The sequence below is a fragment of the Callorhinus ursinus genome, unplaced genomic scaffold, assembly GCF_003265705.2.
Source record: "Callorhinus ursinus isolate GAN/ISIS: 27379988/994484 unplaced genomic scaffold, GSC_fseal_2.0 scaffold58, whole genome shotgun sequence".
NCBI lineage: Eukaryota > Metazoa > Chordata > Mammalia > Carnivora > Otariidae > Callorhinus > Callorhinus ursinus.
The window spans coordinates 5,910,961-5,922,264 of NW_027397120.1; the positions used below are offsets into that span (position 1 = coordinate 5,910,961).

Consider the following 11,304-nt stretch of genomic DNA (forward strand, 5'->3'; position numbering starts at 1 on the left):
TCAGCTATTTCTTTTCAGGCGTGATTTTTGTCTATTCATTACTGTTTTCCTTCTAATTTAGACTTCATTTTGATATAAACTTTTCTTTGACTTCAAATTGTTTTGAGTTCTGTTACCTCATTTCTGAGTTTTCCTAAATGTTGTTTACCCATATGTTATATCATTTTAGCTTATTTTGAGATAATAGGTTAATTCTGATCTGTTCTGTTGCCACATCTTTCTGGCATGCTTTGCTTGTCTGTACAAATGTTTATTCTGTTTCTTACTCTCTAACAGTCATTTCGTATAGGATTTGACCTCGATATTTTCTGTTACCCTTTTTTTTTAAAATATAGAATGCTTCACAGATTTGCATGTCTTCCTTGCACAGAAGCCATGCTAATCTTCTCTGTATCATTCCAATTTTAGTATATGTGCTGCTAAAACGAGCATGTCTGTCACTTGTTTTTAAGTGGAATTAGTTCTTCTTAACTCTCCAATTAAAGCAGCATTCAGAAAAGCTTTTCTAACTCCACAGAGCTCCCCACTCTGTTGTTTTTGTGTATTGTTCAAACCTATGGAAACTTGCTTTCTGAGCAAACTTTCCTGGATCCAGTCGCCTTCCCCACTGTGGTCTGGGTCTTCTCTTCTCTTTGTCTCTATTGCTCCTGCCCTGGACAATTTTGATTCATTTCCTGAGGTTTCTCCTGTGTGTGTGTACCCTGTTCTAGAAGCCAAACCTGGCAGGACCATTTGGAGCTTTCACAGGGCCTGAGTTGCTAAGCCCCTCCAGCCTTCTTCCCCCGGGACCCCTGCAGTCACTAGCTGTTGGAAGGAGCAAAACGCCTCTGGGTTTCAAATGCTCTTCTTGGAATTCCCCCATGCCTTTGCTTTTTGATGGCTTTGAATCATGGTCCACTTCTTTCATCATAGTCCTTCAGCTACAAGTGGCAGATATCTGAGATGTTGTCACTGCCATGTGCTATCAGTCAGAGTAAAAACAAAGACTATACTCTAGTTGCTCAGGCATAAGCCAAGACTGTTTGGCAACTGAACTTTCTCTAAAAATTAATGGTTTGGGGCGCCTGGGTGGCTCAGTCGTTAAGCGTCTGCCTTCGGCTCAGGTCATGATCCCAGGGTCCTGGGATCGAGCCCCACGTCGGGCTCCCTGCTCCGCGGGAAGCCTGCTTCTCCCTCTGCCACTCCCCCTGCTTGTGTTCCTGCTCTCACTGTCTCTCTCTGTCAAATAAATAAATAAAATCTTTAAAAAAAATAAAATAAATAAAAATTAATGGTTTGTGGTGTGGTTGAACAAATGCTCTAGATAAATAGCAGGTTGACTGTCTTGTAATTATATCACGAGCCGAAGGGAGTGTTGTTTGTTTGAGCATTACATCTTCATTTGGAAAATTTTGACTTGATTGTAATTTAGGCACAATTAATAATTTTTTTTAGTTTTCCTTACTATCAATAATAAATATTTAATTCTAAGATATTAATTGAGTAAAAAGACAAAATCTTAAATCTTGAGTTGGTCTGTTAATCTCTATATTAAAATAGAAATGAACTGAAATGATTTTAAATATCACTGCCTTTTTAGGGGCTGGTTTAGGTTGAGGAATTAATCTTTAAAATGACCTGAAAATTCACATTTTATGACAAGTGGGGAAAATCAAATTATGAAGCATTTATAGTTCAGGGTAAATGAAAACACGGGAAAAAAAGAACAGTCTTTTCATGGAGTATCATTTCTATTCTTGGGCTTGAATTCCTGGGCTGGATGCTGTGGGACCACCAGCCCAGGGCAGTGGCTTGAACAGAGATCGTTGGGAGATTACTCCTCAAGGGGAATAAAAAAAGAGATGAGTATCAGACAATTAGTCATTTGTGGAGCAATTTATCTGATTGTGACCGTGTGGCTGGAGGGATCTGGGACTTCTCAGCTACAGCATAGTCCGTGTGGACACCTGTGCATTCACGGGCACCTGCAGACAATTCCTAGAGCCCTGACAACTCCCCACCTTGGACTCTGGTTTTTCTCTCTTCCCCTCTGCTTGAAGGCTTTCTTTGGCACTTGAAGCACAGCTTGGAGGTGCGGTGGATAGTAAATAAACAATGGAGAAGGGAACTGGTGGGAATATGCTTTACTGGGCTTGCTTCCCATGGTGTCTCAGACAGCCCCTAGCAGGAAACAGGAGCATCCCGATTATTAATGAACGTGCATTGACTTTTCTCCCTTCCTTGGCTCTTTTTCCTCATGTCCTCCCTTGTGCTTCCTGGGATCACCTTCCAAAAAACTATCTTCACTCAACTCTTTGTCATGGTATCTGCTTTTGGGAGCTCCAAACTATGACATCAACTAATTTTGGTATTATTTCCAAAAGTCTTAAACCTGATCCCCTATGTCCGTTCTAAGGAAGGGAGAGGGGCCAGAAGATGTGCAGGCAGAAAGCAAAAAAAAAAAAAAAAAAAGCATACTCAAACGAGTGTTTTTTTTTTTTCTCTCTCTCTTTTTTTTTTTTTTTTTTTTGTAGAGAGAGGGAGAGAGAGCATGCGCAAGCATGGAGGGGGAGGGGAAAAGGGAGAGGGAGAGAGAGAATCCCAAGCGGGCTCCATGCAGGGCTGGATCTCACGACCCTGAGATCACGACCTGAGCCAAAATCAAGAGTCAGACATTTAACCGACTGAGCCACCCAGGTGCCCCCAAATGCAAGTTTCTGATGAGTAGGTGAGACCCCACCTTATAGTGAAGACAAGGGCATTGGCTGGCAGAGTCCCCTGGCGTTAGGCTTAGGCTCACCAAACCAGCAGCTTTTGCTGGACTCTGTGTTCCCCAGTACCCTTCACTTGACGGTGTGACTTCCCTTGCAGGTCTCCCTTCAGGGGGAACATACACAGATCTGTAGACAGGAGTATTATGGGCTACTTAGCATTTTATTTCTTAGCACTTTATTTCTTAGGTTGTTCTGATCTATACATTCATTTCTTGGAAATTTTGTTAACATGAATGTGTTCCTATGTCTGATCAGCCGTAGAGTCAGTTTCTGGACCTGCGTCATTGATGTCCAATACCTGGCACATGGGGAGCTCCGCCAGAACACACCTGGCTCGTGCCCCTGCCATGCGTAGTGGGCACGGTTAGTGGCTTCGTAGGTGATAGTTCTGGCTTCTCTTTGCTATTGCAGAAGAAACTTTGAGGTGTCAGTGATTTGTTGATCCCCAGGACGGCACTAAGGCAAACCAGATGGATGGAGATTCCTCCTGTCACTCCTCCAGAGGGAAGCCCACCTGGGCTCCCGGCAGTGGATGCTTGCTCAGGGGAACTGCACTGTAGTTTGTACTTTATTTTTTTAGAGAGGAAGGGAGTGGGGGGCAGAGAGAGAATCTCAGCAGGCTGCATGCCCAGTAAGATAAGAGACCACAAAAAAGCTAAGATCCTCTATACAGATCTCTGGCTGTTGGATGGGTCCTTAAGCAGGATTCACATGAAGGAAAAGAAGGGGTGGCTCCACTCAACCCACATCTTTAAGTCACAGAATGAACATCTAGAACACAGTGATATTGACAAGTTGATTATTAGAACTTAATACAACATGAATAATGCTATTTTCCTCAGGCTTTAAGACAACACATATTATAAAATGCATCAAGATTTCAAAATCAAGAGTGCCTGAGTGGCTCAGTCAGTTAAGTGTCCAACTCTTTTTTTTTTTTAAGATTTTATTTATTTATTTGACAGAGAGAGACACACAGCGAGAGAGGGAACACAAGCAGGGGGAGTGGGAGAGGGAGAAGCAGGCTTCCCGCGGAGCAGGGAGCCCGATGCGGGGCTCGATCCCAGGACCCCTGGGATCATGACCTGAGCTGAAGGCAGACGCTTAACGACTGAGCCACCCAGGCGCCCTTAAGTGTCCAACTCTTGATCTCGACTCATGCCTTGATCTCACCATGGTGAGTTCGAGCCCCGCATTGGGTTTCATGCTGGGCATGGAGCCTACTTAAAAAAAAAAAAAAAAAAAATTTTTTTTGAAGATTTTATTTATTTATTTGAGAGAGAGAGAGAGAGCACGAGCAGGGAGGAGGGGCAGAGGCAGAGGGAGAAGCTGACACCCCGCGGAGCAGGGAGCCCAACCCCATAGGGCTCGATCCCACGACCCTGAGATCATGACCTGAGCTGAAGGCAGACGCTTAACTGACTGAGCCACCCAGGTGCCACCCTCTCCCCCAGAAAAGATTTTAAAATCAGAATTTTAAGATGAATGTCTATAGCTATATGTCATATGGGGTCTAAGAGTACCACCTGTGCCAAAGAGCAAAACTTATCTCTGGTGGGGGAGGGGAAGTCCTGCATATTTTCATTTAATAAAGCCTAGTCCTTCTTATGATGCTGTCTTCTTTTCACATCTGTGTAACCCAGACTGGGGCCACCTTGGAAAAGTCCTCCATGATGACCACTCTATGACCTGGAGCCTTCTAGAGCACAGACCCCTGCCCCTATTCTCTCCTTTTATCTAACCACACCCTGAAGGACACCCTGGTCCTAACATCCTGATCTGCTCTGGAGATAAGACTAAGTGTATGTATTTTACCAGCCGCTAAAAGCAGGTCTTACACAAGGTGGGGGGCCCAGCGATTTACTGTCTTGAGGCAGCCCACGACACGCTTCTGCCATCCGTGTGTCCCCTTCATAAACCATTTCTTGTCAGGCTGGACTTCTTGGCCTTTTCCTTCAATCATATGGGCCCTTTGGCCTTTGGAGGTCTTTTTGCATATACCTCCCTTTCACAAACAACATCCAAAGAATTTGCCCATTTGAACAGTAATAGCATTAAGTTTTGACTTTGCCCAGCTGTGGCCCACTCTGGCTTCTAGATTATTATCCAATAGAGGTTGACAAAACCTTTCTTGTGTTGGTGCATTTTTTTTTTTAAACATCTAAACTTAAGATCTATACTTTTGGCTTCAAACAGGTTTTCTTCCTGAAATATAATCCTGACATATAATCATAGAAAAATGACAGATCAGAATCCAAGTCCCAGTGAAAGAGAACACAGGCAGTTGATCCACAGCATGATTATAAAGCTATTACTCATTGTACAGCACCGAGTGTCCAGCTCCAAGGGCCAAGGGTGAAAGGAGAAGTAACATTTCTTTGAAGTTTTGAGTCTGCGTATAGTACAATGGGCCCGTTTCTTCTCTGTCGTTCCGGTGTCATTGATTTACCATCAAGCTCAAGTTGACCGTAATGTAAAATGTGCTCATTGCAATGATGAGATTGATTTCGAGGAGGAATTAGAAGGAAGTGTCCTTGTCTGGAATTGTGGGCATGACTTTCATTTATCTTTGGTCTTTGGGGATTAGAAGAATGGTGATCTCATTGGTCTTGCAGGTGGTTTAATTCTCAGAAGACTCTTGGGGATGCCCATTTGTGAAAGAGACTTCACAGCCTGTTTCCCCTCTGTTTGGATCAATTCAGACAACCATTCAGTCTTAACCACTCAAGTGCTTCTCATGACCACCATGCTCACTCATGGCCTCAAGCACGAGTGTGACTGTCGTGAGGAGGGAAACAGACAATAAACAAACACATATAAACAAGAAAACAAGCAGATGGGTTAAGGGCTCTGCAGAGAGTTACAACAGGGAGAGGGAAGAGTGACCAGGAAGACCTTTAAGATGGGACTCCCCGATGCCTAGGTGGGCATAAGTCTGGGGGAGCACATTCCATGGGGAGGGACTGGGAAGAGCCAAGAGCTAGCAAGAAGGGTGGGCTTGGTGTGTTTAAGGAACAGGCACAGCCGCGTGGCTGGTGAAGCATGAACAGTGGAGGATGGAGCAGATCTGGCCTGAGAGGGAGACAGGGATGGGTTTTATTCTGAACGTGGTAGCCAGCCTTGCATGTTTAGGCTGAGAGTAGTGACAGATCTAATGTTTTTTGTTTTTTTTTTTTTAAATCTGCCACCTGCTCTACTGCAAGTAGATTGAAGAGGGTCTAAGAGCCAAGGCAGGAAGACCCACTAGAAGGTGCTGAAGATCTCTGGGGATCAGGGTGTCCTGGTCCGCGCTGGTAGTGGGGGTATGACAGGACCCAGTAATGGGCTGCAAGTGGGGAGTGAGTGAGGAACAGAGGGGACTATCATGAGGATTCCTGGATGTTTGGTTTGAAAATCTGGGTGGGGTAGAGCAGCTTATAGAGTTGGAGGGGATGCAAGAAGGTACCTGCTGTGGGTAAGGGAAGGAAATCAGACATTCTGCTTGCCCTGTTAAGTCTGAGATAATTCCTAGGCATCCAAGAGCCATGCCATTAGGCAGTTGGATCTAGGGATCTGGCATTCCTGGAGGAGATGAGAGCAGGAGATATGGACTGTGGGTGGGGGGGGGATGTCAAACACTCAGCATTTAGAGCCTGGAGACAAGATGGCGTTACAGGGGAGAATGTGCAGAGAGAAAGGGGAAGGGGGCCCAGAACGGACCCTGGTTATGCTGTCAGTTAGGCTCAGAAGGAGGAGGAGCCGGCAAAGGGAGCTGGGAAGGAGCATCCGAAAGATCAGGTGGGAACTCCAGAAAGTGCTCCCAGAAGGCAGGGGAAGGTGGTGTTTCATCAGGAAGGAGCGGCCCACTGAACGTTGCTGAGGAATTGGTGTGCAAGCAAAGGAGAGCCCATTTGCTCGGCCATGTGGAGCTCCCGCATGACCTTGATGCCAGTGCCATTACTAGAGTCGTGAGGCCTGTTTGCAGTGAGGTCAGGAATGGGAGAGAGAGCATAGACATTTATTTCAAGTGCAGATTTGCAGGCTGATGGGAAAGAAAGTGTTGGAGCAGGGGAAGGGGTGTGGGAGCCCAGCCCTTACCGTAACCAGGGAGTTGGGGGTCAGAGCACCGAGACTCTCACTGAATTGGGAGGAACCCTCCCTCCCAAGGATGTGGCTCCTAGAGGCCAGGAGCAGAGTGGGAGCAGGAGGGAGGGGTGCCCGTGGGCTCAGAGGCAGGATTGGATGGCTTAAGGGAGACATTTCAGGAATCCTGGGAAGGTCACCCGGATTCCAGTACAACATCGCCCAGCCTGGTCACACGCTCTCTTGCAGGGTTCTGTCTGCAGAGCCCCCATGACTTGTTTCGATGTTACTTCAGGTGATCCAGCTCTTTCCAGAGCCCCCGTGCTCCCAGCTGATGAGGGAGTGGAAGTGGATCACTTGGGTGGTTTACTGTGGATTATAAGAAGGAGGGAACCGTGTTGGTCTGCATGCTTCCCAGGGAGCCCTGATGTTCATCTGGAAGATGTTCTTCATAAGCAACATGGGGTGAAGCCTCTGACCACCACACGCATCCTGGCGCGGGCCCCACGGGAGGAACGAGCCCTGGGAGCTGGATCACAGAAACCCCTTGTGGTGGCGGGGCTCCGAGTTCTTCAGGAATGCTGGGGGTCCCTTAGTCTAAAACTCCCTCATGTCTTCCAATATCCGTTTGCTCCTTTAAGCTGCTTCACTGTCTTCTAAAGAACTCTGCTGATTCTGCTCTGTCCCCTTCTCTAATTTCTTGCTGCTTTCTTTCTTTTTGCTCTCATGACTCATGCCACCCCTTGGTGGGGCCCGGTTTCTTGTTTATGTGCTCCAATTCTCTAGGCCATGAAGCTGGATGACTCCGTGGCATCCGGAGGGACTGCAAGAGTTAAGATGGGTTTTCTATAGGAGCTCTGTGCTGTTGTGAGGCATTTATGACTGCCTTCCCTGGGCTGTGGAGGGGAAGAGGCAGGAACTAGGAGCTGGGGCTTTGGAGCAGAGGTGTGAGGATTCCACGCTGCCTATTCCTAGTAGTGGGATGCTTGGCAAGTAGCTTAACCTTTCTCAGACAGGGCTCCTGAATATGTTGCACAGGCTGCACACTGCACAAGTCTACAAGGCTCCACTCATATAGAAGGCTGCATGAATAGCACCCCCTGGGTGTGCTGTGCACACCACCACAGCCCACAGGCAGCGGCCCTGACTCTGTTTCCTTCCCTGTAAAATAGCTGATGACCTCAAAGCAGAGTCCTTGGGGGAATTATGAAGTCTACCCTCCTGGTCTGATGCAGGGCACAGGATGTTGGTCGAACACGTGGCACTATTGTGTGACTTTATGACGAAAGGCAGAGGAGTGGCCTTTGTCTTTGGACAGGTTTATGTTTTAGTTTGAGAGACAAGACGAACCCCTTAAAAATAACCCCTGGGAGGGATGTGACCCTTGGATGGACACTATGAGTGTCCTGGTCATGCCCCCTCACCTTAATCGCTCCAGGGCAGACTTGCTAGAGTCCCAGCACCAGCACAAGCTCTTCCCCAACAGTCCCCGAGGGGCTCTGCTTGCCAACCAAGCTGTCTGTCACCTGTGCGGCAGGTCAGAAGTGCCAGAGAACTAAAGCCCTTGGGAGCAGGCTTAATAGATGAATGCTGGGAGTTGATGCATAAATGCCCCAGCTGTCTCGTCCTCACTGGGATGGCTCAGAGGCAGGCATTTCACACTGGCTCCCGGTTTCCCCCCACAGGATGAAGCACCTTCCTCCCACAAGGTAGCTGGCTCAAGAAGGCAGGATCCTTGGTGCTTTCCCTCCCTGTCTCATTCCCCACTCCCCTGCCCACAGACTTTGCCCCTCCCCAGCAGCTCCTTGCATTCCAATTCTAGCCTCAAGGTTGGTTTCCAGGTGCATCCCAACCAAGGGGCCGATGTCGGCTGTGCTCCCGCAGAGCTCCACGGGCATGCCCATCACCTCCCAACACAAGGCTTCTTGCAACCTTGCAGCTGACCGACCTGTTATTGCCCCTGCACCGGTGCACGCCTTGTGGGCTGAGCCCACGTCTTACTTGACGCTAGAGCCCCAGGACCCAGCACAACGCCTGGCCCACAGAGGCTCAACAGAACATATGCCAAGTGTGAAATGTGGTATGGGTTCCACTCATGTGGCACGTCTCCGGGGCTAAAATCATCCGAGGGAACGTAGCTCCCCTCGTGGCTGCCGGGGAATGCGCTTTGTCTTTTTCACTGCACGTTCTACCGAGTGATCATTAAAAATCAAGTCTGTAATTTCAGGCAGATTTCATTACAGAATCTGAAGAAGAGTCAGGTGAAGGATTCTTGCCAAGGGACTGCCTTCTCCTTTTCCCTGAGGACGTGGATGCCTATGAATCGCCAGATCGGGACACCCTCTGTGTGCAGCCAAGGTATTGCTGGAGTGGGTGAGAGTGCACCCCAGGGGTGGGAGCCCACCCTCCCTGCTGGCCCAGGGGCTCTGTGTCACTCGGGCATTCTCTGGCAGCCAGGTGGCCTCACGGCCTGGAACTCACTGTCTCGGGGGAGGGGCTGTCTCTGTGGCCACTTTCTCTATAGCCCCATTATTGAAATATCAACCTACCCTCTGATTGATACGAATGCTTCGCACCTGGGTGGTATTTAGTCCCAGCTTCTGGCCATCTGCCTACAATCACTGGCACGTCTTCAGCATGTGTCTTCACAGCGACCCAGTTTCGGGGTTGGAGCTCCTCATCTTGCTGTACGTTGGTGCCGTCCAGCTTCCCTGTGTCTGTCCCTCCCCAGGCATCACACAGGTCCTAGAGCAGGTCCTCTGACCTGTCAGTGCCTCGGTTTCCTTAACAGGAAAGTGGAGATGATGGAACATACCATACGGAGTTATCGGAGGACTAAATGAGATAGTCCATTTAAAACCGTGTAGCACAAGCGCTTACCACTGAGCCAGTGTAAGTTATTACTGTTATTGCTGTCAGCAAAGCCATTCAGTGGTGTGCGGGCATTGCTGTTTGCTTTCAGACCCCTTTCAAAGTCTAGCATGGATCGTCCCGGACCATCTGGGCGACCTCGGCTCTGAGACACATTTCCAATCAGCTCCCACCGCTTCACCCAGTTCCCACTGATGACCCTTCTCCTCCCAAATCTCTGGGTTCACTCCTCACCCATCTGAGGGGCACCTGCCCCAACCAGATGGTTCCTCTTCACATCCCTAGCCAAGGCCAGAGGTTGACCGTGGGGATGGGGTGGAGGCAGCATAAGGACTGGGGAACTATGAAAACATGCGGGATCTGGGTTGAGACCTAACAACAGCTCAATATTGGGCCCAAAGCACGAGCACTGAGAGCAGCACACCGCTCAGGAGGTGGAGGAACGACCCAGGGACAGCCCTTGGCCCAGCCCCCTCCTTCCTCCTGCCCTCCCCGGCTGCCTTTGTGCCTGGATCCCCAAACCCAGCCCCTTAATTAACATTCACCATGGCCTGTTTCCAGTCCATCCTTCACTGAAATGCACCCTCAAGCTTCTTCAATAGACACTTTTATCACCGCGGCTGACATCCTTGACACCCCTGGTCATATGCTACTGCAATATTTATAGGCTTGTGGATTGCAGGTCCCGATAAGGGGAGGAAGGCTATGGACGTGCATTAGATGCCAACAATACAAAGTTGAGCTGGGCAGAGCTCAGCTCTCGTTAATGTCTCTGTAAATCATCCAATTGCTTCAGGATGCTCAATATTTTCTTATTCATCTTCATTTTTCAAGGGAATAGTGTTCAATCTGTCAAGCCAATTCTTTATAAATGACTTGTCAGTTGTAGAGGTATCAGGTTGAGTCTCCACGGACCTATGATCATATCAAAGAGCTGGGAAGGCTTGACATATCATGGTAACATCCTACTTCGGGTCCTAATTGATCAGCAAACACTGGCTGAGCCCTGGCCATGGGCATGCAACTGCTTAGGGGCTGTGGCTACAGAGACCAAAAGAATCAGGCCATCCTTTTCTTAAAAGGTCCCTTATTTGCAGAAGGAAGCACTTCAGTAAGTCATTACATGGTAACCATTCCACTCCATCAGTGGAAGTGTGTCAAGAGGACCTTGGACAGATCTGGGTGGGAGTGGATCACCCGTGTGGGGACTCAAGAAAGACTTTGCAAGAGGATGGGCTTTTTTTTTTTTCAAGTTGTGGTAAAATGAAGCATGGTAACATGAAAATTACCATTTTAGCCCCTTCTGAGCGTACAGTTCAGTACTGTTACATATATTCATATTGTTGTGCAATCAATCAATCCGCAGAACTTTTTCATCTTCCTAAGCTGCACCCATGAAGCAATAACTCACCATTCTTCCTGCCCCGCCCCCCCCCGCCGCCAGTCCCCGGCAACCATTCTGCCTTCTCTCTCTGTGGATTTGACGACTCTAGGGACCTCATATACATGGAATCACACGGTATTTGTCTTTAATGTCTGGCTTATTCCACTTAGCATAATGTCTTCAAAGTTCTTCTATATTGTAGCATTATGTCAGCATTTCCTTCCTTTTTAAGGC

At 48.1% G+C, this 11,304-nt stretch overlaps 1 non-coding gene across 1 annotated transcript; it reads right to left on the bottom strand.

Moving 5' to 3' along the window:
- Positions 1 to 325: 325 nt before the first annotated feature.
- Positions 326 to 432, bottom strand: LOC112830343 (U6 spliceosomal RNA). Its single transcript, XR_003209893.1, has one exon. It is a non-coding gene; the product is annotated as a U6 spliceosomal RNA (small nuclear RNA).
- Positions 433 to 11,304: the final 10,872 nt, after the last annotated feature.